We start from the raw sequence: 24,785 nt of genomic DNA on the forward strand, positions 1-24,785 counted from the left end.
CGTAAATCCCGTATATATTGGGGAAATGGAGGAAGGGGGGGGGGTTAAGTTAAGTGTGACCTTCTTCGTTTAACTGGTAATGAATGGAGATGAATATAACAAGCCATTGGTACTGAAACGTATTTCTTTTTATGTAATCTTTACCCTTACCTTTGGTTATATACCGTTATCATATTTGTCCAGTGCTACAGATAGCTACCTACTAAATGAAACCACACAGGATAAACGATGTTGCTTTGTCTTAAATAGACGACATTAGTTATTTAGTTTATTAACTAGTCTGAACAAAATAAATTTAAATTATCATATTTTTTTGGAACATCAGTCTTCTTAGCAACTTACAGATTTAAACTTTTTTGGGTGCACATTTGAAAATTTGTCAAGCCAGCAACAATTAAATCTAGGTCCGTCAAGGTGCTTACACGAAATCCCTTGAAAATAATTAATTTCATGATAAAATGTTTTCGGAAAATGTAATTGTTCTTGAAAAAGCGTAGATATGTAATTTTTTCAATTAATTTAGAGGGAATAGATCGATTAACAGTAAAATCAGTTGATTGAATTTAATATTTTTTAAGGATTAAATGGATAAAAATAACTAAAAAAAATTTCAATATCTGAAACTTCAGCCAATTGATAAACCTCACACATATCGTTTGTTTTTTCGGTCTTGGTCCAAACCAAGACGTTTTTTTATAATATCTGTCACTTCAGTCTTAATGTAATTAAATTTTAAATAATTATGTTAGCTTTACCGTATATATATATATATATACGTGGGCTATTTATATATATAGGCGCTAGCCCACTTGCGAGAAGGTTCAAGGTAGTTTGACCATAAAGGATAGGTTTGACTAAATTGACTCTGCGAGACTTCAAAATTCCAATCGTGCCGAGACTGCCGACTACCGTGTAGTTTTAAATCTAACTTAATACCACTACCAAAACCTGGTACCACTTGGCAAGCCCTTCATTTGGGTCTAAACTCTAGAGTGATGCGGTTTATTGTGTTTGAAATAGAAAAGTTAAGAGTAGAAATTGGAAGAAAGCTTGAATTTTTAAACTGGTCCCGCCTCAATTCCCATCAAAAAACTTAATTATTAATTTTTTCAATTAAAAACTGGTCCAAGCAACCAATAAACTGGTTTTGGACCAGTGGACGTGTGCTATTTCTAAGTCTGGTAGTGTTAAAATTGTAACAATACTCCTGTTAAAAAGGCACAAATACTGTAACATCCCCCCCCCCAAACTTTAAGTTTCGCTCCTTTTCAATGGCTCTCTTTCAATATGGGAAAAATGATTTTAAATGACAATTTATTTAAGTGTAAGAATTAAACAGGAAAATGGAGGCTGAGTGTAAGATAAGTGTAGTTTTAATTATAATTTGTTAGTTTAATTATAAGGTATCCATGAATTTTCCAAAAACATTCGTGTTTTGGGTTGATTTCACATTAATTATACTTGATTAAGTTTAATTTAACGGTTTATCTAGTGTGGATACAAGTTTCGATAGAATATTAACTTTAATTGCAATTACCCTAAAATATGTAAGAGCTTTCGATGTATTTTAATGATGAATTAAATCAATTTGAAAGTGAAATAGGAAACATCTGTGGCTGTGCGAAAAACTTGTGATGTTTTAATATTAATTTTAGCGCGGTTCGGGAGAGTGGATTAAGCTTAAAAGTATAATTTCTTGGAATTTTTTACCCTAATTGCAACGTTTAGTGAAGTTTAACATTTTTGCCAGTCATTATTTTACCTTAAACTTTTGAATTTCGCGCCAATTAATGTACTTTAAAGATAGTTTAAATTAACTTAAGTGTGAAATAGAAAACATTGGGATTTATACCAATGGCTTGGGTAGTTTTAAATAAGATTAAAAGTTATTTGAGTTTTTATCCAAAAAATGAATATATTTGGTTTAATTTCACGTTAATTATATTTAATTGAGTGACAATTAACGTAGGATTGTGTTTCGGCAGTGTATATTTAGGTTATAAAATTACTTTCAATAAATACTTCACGTTAATTGCAATTTTTAGTGGAGCTTTTGAATCTTATTTTACCCTACACTTTCGAATTTCGCGCCTATTAATGTATTTTAAAGATAATTTAAATTAACTTAAGTGTGGAATTGAAAACATGGGGCTATACTAACAGCTTGTGCAGTTTTAATCTTAATTAAGTATTTTATTTCAAAGTTACTCGAGTTCTCATCCAAATATATATATATTTCATGTTTAAATTCACGTTAATTATACTTAATTAAGTTGAAATTAATGAAGGATTGAGGTTTGGCAGTGTTGATTTAGCTTACAAAATGAGTATCAAATCACCTTAATTGTAAAGTTTAGAAGAGTTTTTCATTCTTGCCAACACAATGTGTTAAATTTTTATCATACCACGTGCTAAATTTGCGGTAACATAAAGATCATCTATAACATATGTTAATGAATGATGTGATTCTATAGTTTAGCTACTTTGGCTTCAATAACAGTAATTAAATTAAATACCTAAACAATTCATAGCAATTTAGACAAATGAACAAACGGCAATGTGAACTGTGGAGATAGCGAACAACGTAACCCTCCGTTGCTGACGCGGTTACGTTGGAAAAATCTGCGCCGATGTAAACATGGAAATTATTTGACTAATTAAATTACATAACGACACTGTCCTCCTGGATTAATCAGACCACTGTTACTTATATTTATGAATTAACAAAATCCACTGTTGGTAACAAACTGCGCTAAGGTAAACACCACGAGTCTTTAAACTGCCGTAAGGAAAACATTTTAAACTTTTTGTCATCTTACCAGTAGTATTTTGAAGTTTTCGATCTTTTCACAGGGTGAAAAGCACTATCTTTATTTCAACACGTTAATAATTTGAATAGGTATGCCATTTTTTACATCAAATTGCAAGCGCACACGGTAAATACAGCATAAAAAACCTAGGGTAGTAAGGTTAACCCGGTTAGGCTCTGTTTCTAGCATAAAATTGAGCAGACTATATAATGGATTCCAATCCAAAACAAATGAGAGCTGGAAATCAGCCTTTTTAATAATCTTTAAAGAGTAACTAAAATAGGGTAATGGCAGCCCTCTGCCTTCGACTGTATTAAGCTCTATGGGGAAATAACATGGGGTGCTATTAGTCTATATAACTTAAGCCTTGGCCGTAAAGAACGTCGAAAAACTTACTTCAAAAGATATAAAAACCTCTATTAACTGTAATAATTTACCTGAATTACTTTTCTAGACGAAAATTCGACCTGATAACGACCTATTTCTTATTAAGGGTGCTACAGTTAATTAGAAAATACATATAAAGGTGCTCAAGCTCGGACGAAATACCAAAGTAATTGTTAGAGTCTACTGCTAAGAAATTGGGAAAATCAGCAAGAAAGACAACATTTGCAATTTGTCAACGTAACTTGTTAGCACCCACAAACCTAGGCCCTTCTAGTTGTCAACGAGAACGAAATGAAGAAATAGGTTTAAGCGCGCTATAAGGTTAGGCTGACATCTGACCCAAAAGTAATTTTTTGACGTACTATCTTAATTAGTTAAATTACAAAAATTAGAATTCATTAATTAAAAATCGAAGCAGGTAAGTTTCTCATTTAAGAAATGCTTGTTAATTTAGAAGTATTCCGAAAACTAACTTCGCTATAGTTTTTCCGTATGGCCGGCTTCAATTGCCTTAAAAAACTGAAATTTTTTTAATGCTTTGTCAACGTAACTTGTTAGCACCCACAAACCTAGGCCCTTCTAGTTGTCAACGAGAACGAAATGAAGAAATAGGTTTAAGCGCGCTATAAGGTTAGGCTGACATCTGACCCAAAAGTAATTTTTTGACGTACTATCTTAATTAGTTAAATTACAAAAATTAGAATTCATTAATTAAAAATCGAAGCAGGTAAGTTTCTCATTTAAGAAATGCTTGTTAATTTAGAAGTATTCCGAAAACTAACTTCGCTATAGTTTTTCCGTATGGCCGGCTTCAATTGCCTTAAAAAACTGAAATTTTTTTAATGCTTTGTCAACGTAACTTGTTAGCACCCACAAACCTAGGCCCTTCTAGTTGTCAACGAGAACGAAATGAAGAAATAGGTTTAAGCGCGCTATAAGGTTAGGCTGACATCTGACCCAAAAGTAATTTTTTGACGTACTATCTTAATTAGTTAAATTACAAAAATTAGAATTCATTAATTAAAAATCGAAGCAGGTAAGTTTCTCATTTAAGAAATGCTTGTTAATTTAGAAGTATTCCGAAAACTAACTTCGCTATAGTTTTTCCGTATGGCCGGCTTCAATTGCCTTAAAAAACTGAAATTTTTTTAATGCTTTGTCAACGTAACTTGTTAGCACCCACAAACCTAGGCCCTTCTAGTTGTCAACGAGAACGAAATGAAGAAATAGGTTTAAGCGCGCTATAAGGTTAGGCTGACATCTGACCCAAAAGTAATTTTTTGACGTACTATCTTAATTAGTTAAATTACAAAAATTAGAATTCATTAATTAAAAATCGAAGCAGGTAAGTTTCTCATTTAAGAAATGCTTGTTAATTTAGAAGTATTCCGAAAACTAACTTCGCTATAGTTTTTCCGTATGGCCGGCTTCAATTGCCTTAAAAAACTGAAATTTTTTTAATGCTTTGTCAACGTAACTTGTTAGCACCCACAAACCTAGGCCCTTCTAGTTGTCAACGAGAACGAAATGAAGAAATAGGTTTAAGCGCGCTATAAGGTTAGGCTGACATCTGACCCAAAAGTAATTTTTTGACGTACTATCTTAATTAGTTAAATTACAAAAATTAGAATTCATTAATTAAAAATCGAAGCAGGTAAGTTTCTCATTTAAGAAATGCTTGTTAATTTAGAAGTATTCCGAAAACTAACTTCGCTATAGTTTTTCCGTATGGCCGGCTTCAATTGCCTTAAAAAACTGAAATTTTTTTAATGCTTTTTCTATGGGACGCTAACCCTAAAAGGTGTGACTTTTTCTTTAACATTACGGAAGGGTGTCATGTCATATCTACAAGGGCCTACCGGCCCTGTAGAATTGACTAAATCAAATTAAAATTGACTAAATCAAATTAAAATTGACTAAATCAAATTAAAATTGATTAAATCAAATTAAAATTGATTAAATCAAATTAAAATTGACTAAATCCAATTAAAATTGACTAAATCCAATTAAAATTGACTAAATCAAATTAAAATTGACTAAATCCAATTAAAATTGACTAAATCAAATTAAAATTGATTAAATCAAATTAAAATTGATTAAATCAAATTAAAATTGATTAAATCAAATTAAAATTGATTAAATCAAATTAAAATTGATTAAATCAAATTAAAATTGACTAAATCAAATTAAAATTGACTAAATCAAATTAAAATTGACTAAATCAAATTAAAATTGACTAAATCAAATTAAAATTGACTAAATCAAATTAAAATTGACTAAATCAAATTAAAATTGACTAAATCAAATTAAAATTGACTAAATCAAATTAAAATTGATTAAATCAAATTAAAATTGATTAAATCAAATTAAAATTGATTAAATCAAATTAAAATTGACTAAATCCAATTAAAATTGACTAAATCAAATTAAAATTGACTAAATCAAATTAAAATTGATTAAATCAAATTAAAATTGATTAAATCAAATTAAAATTGATTAAATCAAATTAAAAATTAAAATTGATTAAATCAAATTAAAATTGATTAAATCAAATTAAAATTTACTAAATCCAATTAAAATTGACTAAATCAAATTAAAATTGACTAAATCACATTAAAATTGACTAAATCCAATTAAAATTGAGTAAATCCAATTAAAATTGACTAAATCATATTAAAATTGACTAAATCATATTAAAATTGACTAAATCATATTAAAATTGACTAAATCAAATTGAAATTGATTAAATCAAATAAAAATCGGTTCATTCAAATTAAAATTGACTCATTCAAATTAAAATTGATTAAATCAAGTTAAATTTGAATAAATCAAGTTAAAATTGAATAAATCAAGTTAAAATTGAATAAATCAAGTTAAAATTGAATAAATCAAATTAAAATTGACTAAATCAAATTAAAATTGACTAAATCAAATTAAAATTGACTAAATCAAATTAAAATTGACTAAATCAAATTAAAATTGATTAAATCAAATTAAAATTGATTAAATCAAATTAAAATTGACTAAATCCAATTAAAATTGACTAAATCCAATTAAAATTGAGTAAATCAAATTAAAATTGACAAAATCCAATTAAAATTGACTAAATCCAATTAAAATTGAGTAAATCAAATTAAAATTGACAAAATCCAATTAAAATTGACTAAATCAAATTAAAATTGATTAAATCAAATTAAAATTGATTAAATCAAATTAAAATTGATTAAATCAAATTAAAATTGACTAAATTAAATTAAAATTGACTAAATCAAATTAAAATTGACTAAATCAAATTAAAATTGACTAAATCAAATTAAAATTGATTAAATCAAATTAAAATTGATTAAATCAAATTAAAATTGATTAAATCAAATTAAAATTGACTAAATCCAATTAAAATTGAGTAAATCAAATTAAAATTGATTAAATCAAATTAAAATTGATTAAATCAAATTAAAATTGATTAAATCAAATTAAAATTGACTAAATCCAATTAAAATTGACTAAATCAAATTAAAATTGACTAAATCAAATTAAAATTGACTAAATCAAATTAAAATTGACTAAATCAAATTAAAATTGACTAAATCAAATTAAAATTGATTAAATCAAATTAAAATTTACTAAATCCAATTAAAATTGACTAAATCAAATTAAAATTGACTAAATCAAATTAAAATTGACTAAATCCAATTAAAATTGAGTAAATCCAATTAAAATTGACTAAATCATATTAAAATTGACTAAATCATATTAAAATTGACTAAATCATATTAAAATTGACTAAATCAAATTGAAATTGATTAAATCAAATAAAAATCGGTTCATTCAAATTAAAATTGACTCATTCAAATTAAAATTGATTAAATCAAGTTAAAATTGACTAAATCAAATTAAAATTGATTAAATCAAATTAAAATTGATTAAATCAAATTAAAATTGATTAAATCAAATTAAAATTGACTAAATCAAATTAAAATTGACTAAATCAAATTAAAATTGACTAAATCAAATTAAAATTGACTAAATCAAATTAAAATTGACTAAATCAAATTAAAATTGACTAAATCAAATTAAAATTGATTAAATCAAATTAAAATTGATTAAATCAAATTAAAATTGACTAAATCCAATTAAAATTGACTAAATCAAATTAAAATTGACTAAATCAAATTAAAATTGATTAAATCAAATTAAAATTGATTAAATCAAATTAAAATTTACTAAATCCAATTAAAATTGACTAAATCAAATTAAAATTGACTAAATCAAATTAAAATTGACTAAATCAAATTAAAATTGACTAAATCAAATTAAAATTGACTAAATACAATTAAAATTGAGTAAATCCAATTAAAATTGACTAAATCATATTAAAATTGACTAAATCATATTAAAATTGACTAAATCATATTAAAATTGACTAAATCAAATTGAAATTGATTAAATCAAATAAAAATCGGTTCATTCAAATTAAAATTGACTCATTCAAATTAAAATTGATTAAATCAAGTTAAAATTGAATAAATCAAGTTAAAATTGAATAAATCAAGTTAAAATTGAATAAATCAAGTTAAAATTGAATAAATCAAATTAAAATTGACTAAATCAAATTAAAATTGACTAAATCAAATTAAAATTGATTAAATCAAATTAAAATTGATTAAATCAAATTAAAATTGACTAAATCCAATTAAAATTGACTAAATCCAATTAAAATTGAGTAAATCAAATTAAAATTGACTAAATCCAATTAAAATTGACTAAATCAAATTAAAATTGATTAAATCAAATTAAAATTGATTAAATCAAATTAAAATTGATTAAATCAAATTAAAATTGACTAAATCAAATTAAAATTGACTAAATCAAATTAAAATTGACTAAATCAAATTAAAATTGACTAAATCAAATTAAAATTGACTAAATCAAATTAAAATTGATTAAATCAAATTAAAATTGACTAAATCCAATTAAAATTGACTAAATCAAATTGAAATTGATTAAATCAAATAAAAATCGGTTCATTCAAATTAAAATTGACTCATTCAAATTAAAATTGATTAAATCAAGTTAAAATTGAATAAATCAAATTAAAATTGACTAAATCAAATTAAAATTGACTAAATCAAATTAAAATTGACTAAATCAAATTAAAATTGACTAAAAAAATTAAAATTGATTAAATCCAATTAAAATTGAGTAAATCAAATTAAAATTGATTAAATCAAATTAAATATGACTAAATCCAATTAAAATTGACTAAATCAAATTAAAATTGACTAAATCAAATTAAAATTCAGTGAAATTTAAATTTAAGAATTAAAATTAAAATTTATTGATTAAAATTAAAATCTATTAAATCAAATTTTATTTTATTAATTAAAATTTAATATTATAAATCATAATAAAAATTTATTAAATCAAATTGAAATTGATTAATTTAAAGTAAAATTCAATTTTAGATTGATCAATTCAAATAAAAATTGATCAATTGAAATTGATTATTTAAAAGTTCATTTACAATAATTAAAGTTCATTTACAATAATTAAAGTTCATTTACAATAATTAAAGTTCTTTAACAATAATTAAAGTTCTTTAACAATAATTAAAGTTCTTTAACAATAATTAAAGTTCATTAACAATAATTAAAGTTCATTAACAATAATTAAAGTTCATTAACAATAATTAAAATTCATTATTAATAGTAAAAATTCATTATTAATAGTTAAAATGTATTGCAATTCGACTATTTATCCGAAACAAATACTATACTAATGGGAGTATGAGCTATAATTATGACTATTTATTTTTTACAAAAATTTGTGCTTTGCCTTAAATTTGTATTCGACGTAAAATCGGATAGGTTTTTCTTGCACGGCATGTGTAATGTGAAATAGGCTTATTGCTGAAGGTTTCACGTCATTTTCTGGAGTGGCTATTTCATGTCCATTAGTCTCTCATTTCGACGCAAGAATCCTTTGAAAATATGAAAGGCTGGTTGCCTGGTTTCAGTGGCTCTGCCGCATTGGACCGAATCGCATTCGGCCGAAACCAGTCCCAATCAACCGAAAAACCCGCACTTTTGGCGGATTCGGTCCAATGGGACAGTCCCACTGGAGCGAAACCCGCACTTCCCAGGGTTTCGGATTTGGTCCATTGGGACAAGAATGCATGCGCATATACACCCGATGGAACTAAAATGAGTTAAATTCCCGGGAGTGCAAAGATTGCATCTTTGCAAGCAAACAATTTCTTTGACTTATAATAACATAATGGTCAAAGAAATTGAGCACCATAAGCGAACATTCTGTAAAATATTAAGCACCTATTTAGTTTAGAAGAACCAAATACTTTCAGATCCCCGAAAATTTACTTTTTAAAGGGAATTGTATATTTTTTATAATTTTAAGTCATATTTATCATGTTATCAGCTAATTAATAGGAGAATATTTTGGAAAAGCTGGCAGCTAATTAATATGAGAATATTTTGGAAAAGGTGACACTAACTATAAGGAGAATATTTTGGAAAAGGTGACAGCTAATTAGTAGGAGAATATTTTGGAAAAGGTGGCAGCTAATTAATCGGAGAATATTTTGGAAAAGGTGGCAGCTAATTAATCGGAGAATATTTTGGAAAAGGTGGCAGCTAATTATTAGGAAAATATTTAGGAAAAGGTGACAGCTAACTATAAGGAGAACATTTTGGAAAGGTGGCAACTAATTATTGGAACCATTGTTTTGGAAAAGGTGGCAACGATTAATTAGGAGAATATTTTGGAAAAGGTGGTAGCAAATTAGTAGGAGAATGTTTTGGAAAAGGTGGTAGCAAATTAGTAGGAGAATGTTTTGGAAAAGGTGGTAGCTAATTAATAGGAAAATAACCTAACCGAACCGAACCGAACCTAACCTACCGAAACCAAAATATTAAAATTTTAATTTAAAACTTAAAAATTGATGGAACTACCATTAAGATTATACTTCATTTTAACCACAATTTGTTTATTAATTCAAAATATCTCTTGCCTTGAAAGGAATGAAAGTGAGCGTTTTAATTAGTATCACGAAACATTTAATTTTAATATTAAAAAACTACACCACCGAATCGCTGACGGCTATCGTGTTTCAAGTTATATTGATGTATTTTTAGGGCATATTCGGACGATTGGGATTTCGGTCCATCGGGAATATAGCCATTGGGCTAGATTTGAAATTCTAGCCAAACATTTTCTGTCGAATGCGATTCTGTCCATTGAGATTCGGTTGAATGGGAACCGCCCGGTTTCATTTCCAATGCCAGAGCATTGTTGGTTTACTCCATTTTTATGAACAAACCGTTTATGATATATTTTTAATGAAACCATTTTCAAACTATAATACACTATTACTTGTATGATGTCCTACTTTAAACCATGAAAGACCATTTTTAGACCCCAAGTTTTTACAGTAAGAAATAAGACTGAAGACACAGATATGCATAAAACCGTCTTTGTAGCCTTAGTCAAAATAAATGATAAGCGGACAAAATGAGTTGGTGGTTGATGTAAAAAATATTAAAAATTTCAGGCTTAAAGACACGATTTGGAAAAGACTGCCTTAGATAAATTTTCGGTAAACAAAGTTTTCAAGAAATTAAACTATGATATATTTGAATTTAATTAACCCTACACTCTAAGAATATGGGGTGTGCTTTAACACCTTTAAAAGTAGTTTATATGGGTTCAAATTTGACAGCATTACAGGTGTGTTCATTTACACCAATGAAAGGGTTTAAAAACACTTATTTAAAAAGATAAGAATAGAATGGTGCAACAGAGGTGCAGTTTAACACCTTTTTAACAAGGATCTAAAAGTAAATTTTTACTCTCATGTGAGTGTTGTGCAGCTCAGAGTGTCGCGAAACACCCCCTTCAGAGTGTCGCATGCAGAAAAATCCAGCTGTTTTTTTTTTTTTAAAGTTTCGAACTCCTTTTCTTTTATAAGCGCAGTTCGGTTTTTCCCATAGTAACAGAGGGTCCTCTCTTTTTTTGGCTTTCTCCTTGAGGAGGGAAATGTTAACTCGATTTAATCAATTTTAATTGAAGTTCATCAAAAATAATTTGAATGAGTCAATTTTAATTTGTCAATTTTAATAGGAATTAGTCAATTATAATTATAATTAATCAAATTTTAATTTTAATTATTCAAATTTTAATTTTAATTAATCAATTTTAATTTTAATTATTCAAATTTAACTGGAATTAATTCATTTTAATTCAAGTTCATGAAATTTAATTTCAATGAGTCAAATTTAGTTTGAATGGGTCAATTTTAATTATATTTAATCTATTTTAATTTGAATGAATCAATTTTGATTTTATTTAATCAATTTTCACTTGATTTAATAAATTTTAATTTGATTTAGTCAATTTTAACTTGATTTAATAAATTTTAATTTGATTTAGTCAATTTTAATTTGAATTAGTCAATTTTAATTTGAATTAGTCAATTTTAATTTGATTTAGTCAATTTTAATTTGATTTAATCAATTTTAATTTGATTTAGTCAATTTTAATTGGTTTTAGTAAATTTTAATTTGATTTACTCAATTTTAATTGGATTTAGTCATATTTAATTTGATTTAATCAATTTTAGTTTGATTTAATCAAATTTAATTGGATTTAGTCAATTTTAATTTGATTTACTCAATTTTAATTTGATTCAGTCATATTTAATTTGATTTACTCAATTTTAATTTGATTTAATCAATTTTAATTTGATTTAATCAATTTTAATTTGATTTAATCAATTTTAATTTGATTTAATCAATTTTAATTTGATTTAGTCAATTTTAATTTGATTTAGTCAATTTTAATTTGATTTAGTCAATTTTAATTTGATTTAGTCAATTTTAATTTGATTTAATCAATTTTAATTTGATTTAATCAATTTTAATTTGATTTAATCAATTTTAATTTGATTTAGTCAATTTTATATTGATTTATTCAATTTTAATTGGATTTAGTCAATTTTAATTTGATTTAATCAATTTTAATTTGATTTAATCAATTTTAATTTGATTTAGTTAATTTTAATTTGATTTAGTCAATTTTAATTTGATTCAGTCATATTTAATTTGATTTACTCAATTTTAATTTGATTTAATCAATTTTAATTTGATTTAATCAATTTTAATTTGATTTAATCAATTTTAATTTGATTTAATCAATTTTAATTTGATTTAGTCAATTTTAATTTGATTTAGTCAATTTTAATTTGATTTAGTCAATTTTAATTTGATTTAGTCAATTTTAATTTGATTTAGTCAATTTTAATTTGATTTAATCAATTTTAATTTGATTTAATCAATTTTAATTTGATTTAATCAATTTTAATTTGATTTAGTCAATTTTATATTGATTTATTCAATTTTAATTGGATTTAGTCAATTTTAATTTGATTTAATCAATTTTAATTTGATTTAATCAATTTTAATTTGATTTAATCAATTTTAATTTGATTTAGTCAATTTTAATTTGATTTAGTCAATTTTAATTGGATTTAGTCAATTTTAATTGGATTTAGTCAATTTTAATTTGATTTACTCAATTTTAATTGGATTTAGTCAATTTTAATTGGATTTAGTCAATTTTAATTTGATTTAATCAATTTTAATTTGATTTAATCAATTTTAATTTGATTTAATCAATTTTAATTTGATTTAGTTAATTTTAATTTGATTTAGTCAATTTTAATTTGATTTAGTCAATTTTAATTGGATTTAGTCAATTTTAATTGGATTTAGTCAATTTTAATTTGATTTAATTAATTTTAATTTGATTTAATCAATTTTAATTTGATTTAATCAATTTTAATTTGATTTAATCAATTTTAATTTGATTTAGTCAATTTTAATTTGATTTAGTCAATTTTAATTTGATTTAGTCAATTTTAATTTGATTTAGTCAATTTTAATTTGATTTAGTCAATTTTAATTTGATTTAATCAATTTTAATTTGATTTAATCAATTTTAATTTGATTTAATCAATTTTAATTTGATTTAGTCAATTTTATATTGATTTATTCAATTTTAATTGGATTTAGTCAATTTTAATTTGATTTAATCAATTTTAATTTGATTTAATCAATTTTAATTTGATTTAATCAATTTTAATTTGATTTAGTCAATTTTAATTTGATTTAGTCAATTTTAATTGGATTTAGTCAATTTTAATTGGATTTAGTCAATTTTAATTTGATTTACTCAATTTTAATTGGATTTAGTCAATTTTAATTGGATTTAGTCAATTTTAATTTGATTTAATCAATTTTAATTTGATTTAATCAATTTTAATTTGATTTAATCAATTTTAATTTGATTTAGTTAATTTTAATTTGATTTAGTCAATTTTAATTTGATTTAGTCAATTTTAATTGGATTTAGTCAATTTTAATTGGATTTAGTCAATTTTAATTTGATTTAATTAATTTTAATTTGATTTAATCAATTTTAATTTGATTTAATCAATTTTAATTTGATTTAATCAATTTTAATTTGATTTAATCAATTTTAATTTGATTCAATGAGTTTTAATTTTAATTATTAAATTTTTATTTAAATTACTCAATTTTATAATATTTTTGAAAAGCAATTTTTTGGTGTTTTCCTTTTTCTATTGAAATAACATTACCCGCCTTTGGCTTCATTGGCTTTTCTTAAACAATCTTTTGGACGTTAGGCTTAATTTGTGACCAAAATCCAGTCACATTTTACGCCATAACTTTTGAACGGCTGGACCGATTTTAAAATTTCAAAAAGGGTTCGTTTCCAAATGACGCGAGCTATGTGATGCATCTAAAAAATGTCACGTGACGCGAAGATTTTAATTGGTCGAAAAGTGATTTTTTGGTTTTTTAGTAGTCACGAGCGCAATAATTTTCAGATTTTCAAAAATAAGGTGTTGACCTATTCTTGACATTCACACTTAACAAATAATGTCAAAAATTTTGCGATACGACGATCCATCATGAAATTATCGTCGATTGAAAATGATCCGAAACTTATTTCCGCGACTGTACCTACAAACTCCCACAAGTACCCGGGGCAAGTACCCACAAGTACCTACAAGCACCCACAAGTACCTACAAGCACCCACAAGTACCTACAAGCACCCACAAGCACCCACAAGTACCTACAAGCATCCATAAGTACCTACAAGTACCCACAAGTACCAAAGGCAGTTGGTTACATAATTTATTAGTGTGGGGGACCTTTTCCAACTTAACTTGTTAGCTCACACAAAGCTAGGTCCCCTTGTTTTTCAACCACCACGAAATATGAACCACATAGGTTTAAAAGTGCTAACATCATAAACTGACTCTTTACACTGCTTAAATATCGCAGATTGGAATGGTTTTGAAAATTTAAATTTAAACATACTTAGACTTAATTATAGTCAATGAAAATTGCTTAGCGGAATGTTAGGTGTTGTACCTTCCATTTAAAACCGTTTTCAAGTCTAACAAACGTATAGTTTTTCTAAAATCGAATTAACCGGAATGTTTTTTTCTTAAAATTTCCCATGTTATTTCTATGGGAAAAATTCCTGTTTTTCATCGAAAGGTGTGATTAATTTTATGGAAATGAAAACCACCCTTAGCAACTTTATTTTTTATAAAATTAACTAATTAATGGATCTCTTTGAAATTTTAACCACATATTGTGGGCCAGAATTGTAGTTCTGTGGAATTTTTTCAAAACAGTTAATGCCATACAAAAAAATCTACATCCAAACAAAAAACCCTCCTTATACATTAAGAGCAGTATGAAGTCATATCTAAGAGAGCTACCGCTCTCTCAGAATTCTCACGTTAACTATAATCATTCATTTGAAGTTGAATTTAACGTACCTATTGGAAGACCAAGAATCAAACAATATGACTATCTGAGGTTAAATTTATTTATTTATTTATTGAAGTATACATATTCGCTAAGCCTTTTTATGCCTAGGCTTCTGTGCAAATAGAAAAAAAAGTTATGAATGAAAACATGTATTTAAATAGCAAAAAAAAAGGGGGGGGGGGAGTGGGAGAACAAAATTTTAAGAAGTTAAACTATAAAGAATAGAAAGTTTTTGACGAAACGTATGACGATTTTGAATGTGAACTAAATTAGATGGTAGATTATTCCAGTCATGTATGGCAGTGAAGGTGAAATGATTGAGGCGAAAATTTGATTTAACGAGAGGCTTGACTAATTTGAGAGCGTGACCACGGGTGATGGTGGTGGATTTGGTGAAAAATTCACCAGTCTCCAAATCGAGGCGCCCGTAGAAAAAGTCGTGTAAAAGGCACAGGTTGTTCACGCGATGTCTCAAAGAAACTGATTGAATCCGCAATGCAGCTAGGCGATCGGGCGCGGGAAGTCTTGATAAGCGTTGCGGAAGCTTAGAAAAAGCATTTTGAGCCTTTTGCAGGATCTTGGCATCACCTAACAGAGATGGTGTCCAAATCGGCGATGCATAGTCGATTATCGGAAGAACCAGAGAGTTATATAACCCACGAAAAAGTTTCTCCGACCGATGGTGTATATTTCGTCGAACCAATCCAGTGGTGGATTTGAGACGCTTACAGACTTTGTTGGATTGGCTTGAAAATTTCAACTTGGTGTCCACAAGAACCCCTAGATCCTCTTCCGTCGGGAGCGAACGAATTGGGGTACCATTTATGAGGTATACGTTGTTCGGGTTATGACGACCAAGATGAAGAACCGCACACTTATTGGCATTGAAGCGCATATCGTGATCAAGTGCCCAATTCGCAACAGCGTCCAAATCATCTTGTAGGAGGCGACAATCAGCCATATTGCGAATGCGAAAGGATAATTTAGTGTCGTCCGCGAATAAAAGGACAAGAGCATGTCGCACGACAGACGGAAGCGAGTTGATGTAGATGTTGAATAATAGGGGCCCAAGAATGGAACCTTGGGGTACCCCACGCTTCACAGCACCCAAAGAAGACATTTCGCCGTGGAGAACCACTCGCTGGGTACGACCGCATAGGTACGACCTCAACCATTCCAAAGCGTCTCCAGTGACGCCCGCTAATTCCAGTGTATGCAGCAAACCAGTATGAGAGACAGTGTCGAAAGCCTTTGAAAAGTCCAAATATATTACGTCAACACCTGAACCATCGTCTAGCCATTTCGTCCACGTAGTTGTGGCAACGAGCAAATTGGTAATGCAAGACTTCGAGGAAGGAACCCATGTTGAGCCGGGCTGAAGAAGTGGATGGTTTCCAAATGAGCACGCAACTGAACGTGAACAAGCCGTTCGGCAATTTTAGGAATGTGATTCAACACACTTATAGGTCTGTAGTTTGAGGGATCCGTACGCGACCCATTCTTATGTAAAGGCGTGATGTTGGCCTCTTTCCACTGGTCCGGGAGAGTGCAAGTAGAGAAGGAATAAGTCAATAGCTGAATAACTGATGCCAGTAACTCAAGTGCAAGACGTCGTAGCAAAAGAGGGTGAATACCGTCTGAACCAGGAGACTTATTCGTAGGTAATTGATGGAGTTCGACGAAAATAGCTTCAGGTAGACAATAAAAATGGGCAAGAGTACGGGTAGGTACAGTAGAGGGAAGCATAGTGCGGTCGACAAACGAGGGACAAGAAAGGTGACCAGAATCCGAAACCACCGATACGAAGAACTCATTTAAAGCATCAGCCGCATCCCGAATAGATGTGGTTTGAGAGCCATCTGATCGAGTTATCTGTGTAATTTTGTGACTGCATTTTCTAAAACGATTTATGTAATTGTAGAAACTTTTCGGATTTTCCTTTAAACGGGTGGCCAATATGTTTTCTTGCTTCCGTCGGAGTTTGCGAAGATGATTAGTGTTGGAGTTTCGAAATGTCTTATATAAATCGTACTGGGCATTCACAACGCGCTCACTGGCATGCTGACGCTTTAGTTTAGAAAGTTTATTCCAAGCTGCTTGCTTAAGTTGACGGGAACGAATTGTACGAGCAGCTGGTAAGGGCTTTGGCAATTCCCTGCGAAATGGGATAAAAGCAGTTATCCCAGCCTGCAATACCGAATGGAAAGCAGTCCACAAGGCATTGATATTGTCAGCGGAAAAGACGTTGCCCCAGTCAGTGTTCAAAAGGTAGCCGGAGAAGGAATCATAATCTCCCTGGTAGAAGTTGCGTGTAGGGCGAAAAGTATCGGACTTGGCACTAAGGCTGGTTTCAAAAAGCACAACGCAATGATCACTAGTACCCACAGGAGCATGTATCGTCGGGTTGAAGGATAGAATGGGATCCGAGCAGAAGATAAGGTCTAGGACAGAGTCATTCATAGACGCTCCGCCCAAACGCGTGGCATCCAATACGATTTGGGTCAAACTGTTGTCGATAATGCACTCTAAAAATGACTTGGCATGCTGGGAGGCCCCCGGGTAGGGAATAACCGATGTCCAGTCCAGTCCAGGGTAATTGAAATCCCCAAGAAGAAGAAGCATATGATGGTTAACGTCACAAAAGTCTGTGAGGGCCTTGATGTAGTTGGTAGTGAAGACATGATTGTTGTACATCGGATTCGGTGAGCGATAGACAACAGAAACAACCAATGTAGTTGACTCCAGTACAAGTAAAACGGCCAATGAGTCAACACCCGCATAATCACCAGCCTGAGGGAGAATAGGATCCAATGCCCGAGACTTAAAAGAGTCCAATAGGTATAGGGCAACACCACCACCTCTTGAAACACCGCAGCGGTCCGCACGGTAAAGCGTAAATGAGGGGATGTTGAATTCACTATTTAAATGCTCGGATGTCCACCAAGTTTCAGTTAATGCGACAATAACGGCGTTATGACGAGAAATTAGAGTCACAAGTTCAGTAAATTTATAGTTATTGGCGATACTGCGTGCGTTTGTTAACAACCCCGAGAAGGAAGACCGAGTATCATCACTTGATAGGCGCTGGAGCGGAAGCGACGATAGCGGTGAGTAATGCGAAAGAGAAGGTACTTGATTATGTCGTGTAAATTGTGGCGAGGAAGAACTGTAAGTCGACACGCATCGTAAGAATAAATCAGGTGAGGGTACGAAAGGTGTAGCGAGATAGTTTAGGTGAGACCCTTTCGAAATAGTAGCAAACGGAATTAGTTTTTTGGCGCAGACGCAAACGGTGGTAAACTTCCCAACGGCACAGCAGTTAGCGGTGTAGCACGTGACAACATAGACGTAGTGGTAACAGTAGCAGCAGTGGTCGAAGTTAATGTAGCACGGGGCGAATGAACGATGGATCCCTGATGTATTACAAGAGTGGTTTCGCCCCCTGCACTGCGACGTTTAAGCTCCTGGCGCAGTTCAAAAAATCTTCGTTGTTCTTGAGGCAGTCTATCCAGCGAATAAGAATAATTGAAACCGTAATGACGATCCTTGCGTAAGGCATGTAGGCGCGAGAAAAAGTATCGACGGTCATGAACTGTCAGAAAACGAAAAGCCAATGGACGCGGCCTTTGAGAATCCTTTGAAAAACGCCCCAAACGAGAAAAGTGAACCTGTTTGATGTCCGAGACGGTGTAACCGCAGTCACGTAGAAGGGTCCTGCAGAAGTTCTCGTCATCATCAAGTGAATCAGTATCAGCTACGCCATAGATCAAAATGTTACGCTTCCGCCGCTCAACATCAAAACGATCAGTGGTATGGGACCCATTAACGACGGATCTCCCATCAGCTCGAGGAAGTAGATTCTCAGCGCAAGGTGACGGAGTCGAACGAAGAGAAGCCTTGAAATTGGCCGACAATTCTTGTAGACCGTGCGAGTTTGATTCACTTTTAGCACCCACCGAGTGTATCTCATTTCTCAGGGACTTCATTTCACTGCGAAACTCATTCAGGTCAGATACAGCAGTTGAGTTGTTACAGGACTGAATATGTAGATGCAACGAACGAGAAGTATTCTCGCAAAGGACTCGGACAGAGTTAATGTCACCTTGCAGAGTAGTCAAAGAGGTGGTAATCGAACTTGAGTGTTTGTAAAACTCCTCAGAAAGGTTGGACAGGACCTCAGGCAGCTTCGCTATTTCGGGAGGCAAAGAACCTCCGGATGAAAGTCCGGCACTTGAAGTTTGAAGCGTTGCGAGAGATTCTTCGATGCGTCGTATGGCAGATACATTGTCATTCACAATTGTACGCAGGTCTGGAACCAGGAGAACACAACTTGGGCAAAGAAACGGTAAATGCTTTGCCTGGGTGGCATCCAGACTGCAATGGTCCTTGCAAAGGCTGTCAGGCAAATGAACGCATCCGGAATGGCAAAGAGAACGACACAAACCACAAGTAAACGCAGTTTGTCCATCGGCAACACTTAACGAACACATCGAGCACACATGATGGTCACTTGTGGTAGTACATGACTTGGTAGTGACGGACGACAACGCCCTGCGAACCGAACGACCCCGAGTCATAATGGTAACATCAAGGTCAGAATCCGCAAAAGTGGAGACAACCGAAGTGGAAAGAGAGCGTCTTCGAGGCATATTAATGGGTGCAAGGTTGTAAAATTGAAAGAAAACACTAAGCCTTGGCTCGAGAAGAAACGAGTTTGAAAGTTGAATTTAAACTTTTTTAAAAAACGGCACGAGCAAAAAAAACATGCGACCGCGCGCCGCGTGAGTTTCCCGCTCAATGACATCAAATTCCCTTCTAACAAACTCAATTTCAACATGGATAATTAATATACCCATGGATTAAATAACTCGACATTCAATAGTTTACAATTACGTTTCGGCTTAGATTCAATTTCTCGAGTTACCATTAATTCAGTTCTTTTTAAAATTAATTTCAATATCAAAATTAGTTAAATCCTCACGTTAGTCCTTATTACCGTTAATTTTTAGTTCTATTTAACATTAGTTTGACTATAAATATTAATTCTAACATACCGAGGCAACATTCATGATTAATCACAATTAAATATCTCAAACCAATAACCACTTTGTCAACGTGACCAACCAAGGCTTAACTACGCCAATTTTTTTCAACAAGCCTGATAACCGAGGCTTAGGTACACTTGTATTTTAAGTAAACAGCACACTCACTAAACATTGCAGATCATTCGTAACTAATAATTACGTGGCCCCTTACATACCCTTTCAATTTCAGAAATTTATGTTTAACCCACTTTTTAAAAGAAACGAAACCTTGGGCACTGCCATTCCAAGTAACTGCCAACTAACACTTTTTGCGACTCTAGTTCCAGCAACAATGAAAAGGTTATTTTTTTCACAACAATTTCTTTCCACCCCCACCCCCATAAAAAAGGGTGAAGCGCCACCTAATAAAGATATGTTACTGATCTTTAAAAATTCACATATCATTAAACATATTTTCCAAAAATAATAACAATTAACATTATTTGTTAATTAGTTTCCGTTCTGAAAAAAATAACCAGCAGTTCAAAGGTTTGAAACTTGTTAATATTACTTATGTTTTAAAATGAAATGTGAAAATTTTCAAATATAAGAATCTTCTGACACCTAGAACGTTCATGCTTCAAGTTGATATATAATTAGTATACTTTCGAACTTTTAAACTTTATCATTAGTTTTGGCTAAAATATACCCGTGTCTTTGACTTTGTGCTCCGCTTTTAGAAATATTCTTAGTAGTCTTTGTATCACAAGGTTGCTTTTAGAAATATTCTTAAAAGTCTTTGTATCATAAGGTTTTTAAATATTTTTAGGTTAATAGTTTCAAATATTTATAACTACACTAGTCTTAAATGGGTAAATTTTGTTTAAAAGTTCTTTCTTTAAGGGAGACTAAATTTGTCAGCCATTTTTTATCGATTTATATTGATAAAATAACCTCAAATCATTAACTTAACAAAACGTTTGCGTTAATTATATATATATAGATGTTCAAAGTTTCAAAAGTTGAAATGCTGAGTTTAACTCTCATTTTTGGAAATAGCTTTCTTCTACATTCTAGCTGCCTAAAATATTATTTCAACTTATGACCCATGGAGGGCAATGTTTCACTTGTTGCTATTCATGTAAAATTCAGCATTTGGGTAACTTATTCTAAAAACATTTTACCGTGAAAAACTGAGACATTTTAATAAAGGTTAGATAGACTTACCCCTGAGATATAGACGTCATTTTGATTTTTATTGAAGATTATTAAATAAATGTTGATCAACATTTCTTTTGAATCTTCATAAACACTCTTGGTAACAGAAATTTTTCCATACGGTAGTATATATCACAGTGTATTTAATTTGAGGGTTACTTAACACCGCACACTTTGTGTGATTGATGTAAAATTCAGCATTTAGGTAACTTAAAAGACTGATAACTGATAATTACGTGGCGCAATTATGGGTTCGACAACGTGACCAACCAACACGAATTTTCTCAACAACGACATAACCGAGACGACTATTAAATAAATGTTCATTAATTCTCACGTTATCAATTCAACAATTAGTGTTAACAACTCCGACAATTTGAGGGTTAATTAACACCGCACACTTTGTGTGATTGATGTAAAATTCAGCATTTAGGTAACTTAAAAGACTGATAACTGATATTTACGTGGCGCAATTATGGGTTCGACAGTGTTAACAACTCCGACAACGTGACCAACCAAGGCTTAAATACACCTATTTTTAAACAGCCGTTCAAACCGACCCTGTCCGTCAATCCGGTAACTGATAATGACGTGTCGCAATTAAACTATACTAACTTCCTCAATCGGTTAATTTTAATTTTAAACTTAGACTATATAATCATTTATAAAATTATCACTAATCTAGCTAAACTTGGGGTCTTGGACTGCTCGCTTAACTATCAGACGAGTTTGACTTTGACTCTTTATAAACACGTACCAGGGATGCCAGATTGAAAACCTTGAACCCGCCAAAATGAAATTGGAAACAAGCCCCAAAAAACCGCCAATCGGTATTTCGAAAAGAAGCCCAAAAAAACGGACTAAAATTCAATTCAATTCAATTCAATCAAGTGTTTATTGCGTGTCCATAACACCTTTCGGCTTTTTACAATGGGTCACGACGTCTTAAATTAAAAATCTAAAATTTAAATTAATGTAAAACAAAATGTAAACGTTTCGTATACAATATCTAAACAAATAAAATAAAAAAAAGAAAAGAAAAATATTCAATTAACCAAGTAAAATAATTTTCAATATAAAAAACAAAAAATAGGTCCAAATCTTTATAATCTTTCTAGTCATTAGTTTTCGTTGTTGCGGATTATTTTTTATTCAATTAAATAAGTTATCCTTCTTTTTAAAATATGTTTTTATATAAAAAATTGAGTGAGTAAATAAGTCTAGATCTTTATAAAGGTTTCCAGTTACTTGTATTCTAGAAATTGGATTGAGTTGCTGCGGTTTGTTGTAATAAAAATTGGATTTTAGGCGCGTGGGACGGTTAGGGACATTAATACAAATTTTCGATAGCAAATAAGGACTGTTTATTTTGCTTATTAATAATTTCTTTAAAAAACATAATTCAAGCATATGCCGCCTATATCTCAACGATTGGAGTCCCAAGTATTCCATTACCTTATTATATTTATATTGAGTTTCACATTTGAAATTAAAATAATAGTACTCTATAAACTTTCTTTGGACTCGCTCAATTTTATCCAGATTTGTCTTGCAACAACCTCCATAAATTAAAATATTATACTCAAGTATGCTTCTAACGAGAGACATGTATAATAGTTTAAATACTTTTCCTGAATTTAAAGATTTGGCAATTCTTAGGGACATTGATAGCGTCTTTAGACCACGAGAAGTAACTTGAGATATTTGTTCATTAAAGTGCCATTTATTATCAAGAATTGTACCTAGATCTTTATGGTAATCAACTCGAGATAAAACAATACCATCAAGAGTGTAATTAAATAAAAATTTATTAGTTTTTCGTGTATAAGAAACAATTGTAGTTTTCTGACTATTAAGAGGTATTTTGTTGTCTTTACTCCATCTATTAACGCCATCAATGTCACCTTGCAAGGCTAAGAAATCAGTATGCGACTTAATAATCCTATAAAGTTTAGAGTCGTCAGCAAACTGAGAAATCTCTGAAGAATTAATATATTCCGACAAATCATTAACATAAATCGTAAATAGTAAAGGTCCTAAAGCAGAGCCTTGTGGAACACCAACAGACGTAGCATACGACTGCGTAGTCATTTGTCCGTTACACTTAATTATATTAAGTCTGTTTTGTAAAAATGATTTTAAGATTTGCAAGATATCACCACTCATTTCATAATTGCCAAGTTTACTAAATAAGATTTCATGGTCCATTAGATCAAAGGCTTTACTGAAATCAAGAAACACACAATCGACTTGCTCACGCTTAGTCAGACTGTGTGTTACCTTGTCCATAAATTCCATGATATTAGTAGCTGTTGAACGACCCTCACAGAATCCATGCTGTGTTAAACTCATTACTGGTTTAAACCAGTAACTAATTGACTTGTGTAATACCATTTCAAAAATCTTGGCAAATATGCAGATTAGGGCAATTGGCCTATAGTTACTACTATCTAATTTAGAACCTTTCTTAAAAACGGGAACTACAACCGAAGTTTTCCACTTATTCGGAAATTTGCCTTGACTTAATGACTCATTAAAGATATGCGTCAGGATTTTAGCTAAAATATCCGAGCATCCCTTAATTATAAAGGCCGGTATACGGTCAATCCCTGTGGAAAACTTAGGTTTTAATTTAGTAATGGCCTCTCTTACATCCAATTCTGTAATCGTTAACTTATTGAGATAAGAGCAAATCTTAGGTTTGTGTATAAATTTACTAGTGTTAACATCAGTATGAGCGACATTAGTGATATTATTTACATCTTTCTCTAAATTAAATTGTTCACGAAATACTTCGGCAATTTCATCAGGAGCGGTAAGTAGTTTTTGTCCACTCTTGATCGATATGTTATTGTCAACTGGTTTCAGCCTGGAATTAGCATAGGTCCATAGTTTTTTTGGGTCTTTTTTAATATTATCGACTATTGTGTACGCATTCTGTTGTTTTGTCGTTTTCTAACAATAAAGCCGCTTCCTTTCTTAGTGCCTTATATTTTAGAAAGTCAGCTTGATTTTTTCTCCGCTTAAATTTTCGATGAAATACTTTTTTCTGGGCAAGCACTTTCCTTAACTGTTTGCTAAACCAATGAGGGTAGCGAGATTTAGGTAAATAGGATTTTACTGGAATATATTTCTTCATAGAATCGCGCACTGTATCAGTTAGCGTGGCCACCGCCACATCAATGTTTTTTTCACGCAGCGTTGAGGTCCAATCGAACTGATCAAGATACGTGTACAGCCCATGATAATCGCCTGCTTTGTAAGCTAGATATTTCTTTGACTCGTGTTTTGGAGAAAATTCGGCTAGTATATTGATAATCATTGGTGGATGGAATTTATCCGGCTTAACCAAAGGCGCCGAGAGTGTTTCGCTACTGATATGGTTAATGTTGGTAAGTATTAGGTCTAGAATGTTACCGTGACTGTTCCGCAACTCGTTAACTTGTGTTAAATTTAGTGTGTT

The 24,785-nt window shown here is 30.4% G+C and overlaps 1 long non-coding RNA gene across 2 annotated transcripts; it reads right to left on the reverse strand.

The window, feature by feature from the left end:
• Positions 1-231: 231 nt before the first annotated feature.
• On the reverse strand, positions 232-3,710 carry LOC149649646 (uncharacterized). Of its 2 annotated transcripts, XR_016371600.1 has the most exons (3): positions 3,248-3,648; positions 2,517-2,956; positions 232-2,438 (listed from the first exon to the last, which is right to left on the reverse strand). It is a non-coding gene; the product is annotated as an uncharacterized LOC149649646 (long non-coding RNA). The 2 variants fall into 2 exon arrangements; XR_016371599.1 differs by having other exon boundaries at positions 232-2,956; positions 3,248-3,710.
• Between the last annotated feature and the right edge of the window lie 21,075 nt (positions 3,711-24,785).

The sequence above is a fragment of the Phalangium opilio genome, unplaced genomic scaffold, assembly GCF_054372755.1.
Source record: "Phalangium opilio isolate 3A_F unplaced genomic scaffold, DU_Popi_V2 ptg000087l_1, whole genome shotgun sequence".
NCBI classification, from domain to species: domain Eukaryota; kingdom Metazoa; phylum Arthropoda; class Arachnida; order Opiliones; family Phalangiidae; genus Phalangium; species Phalangium opilio.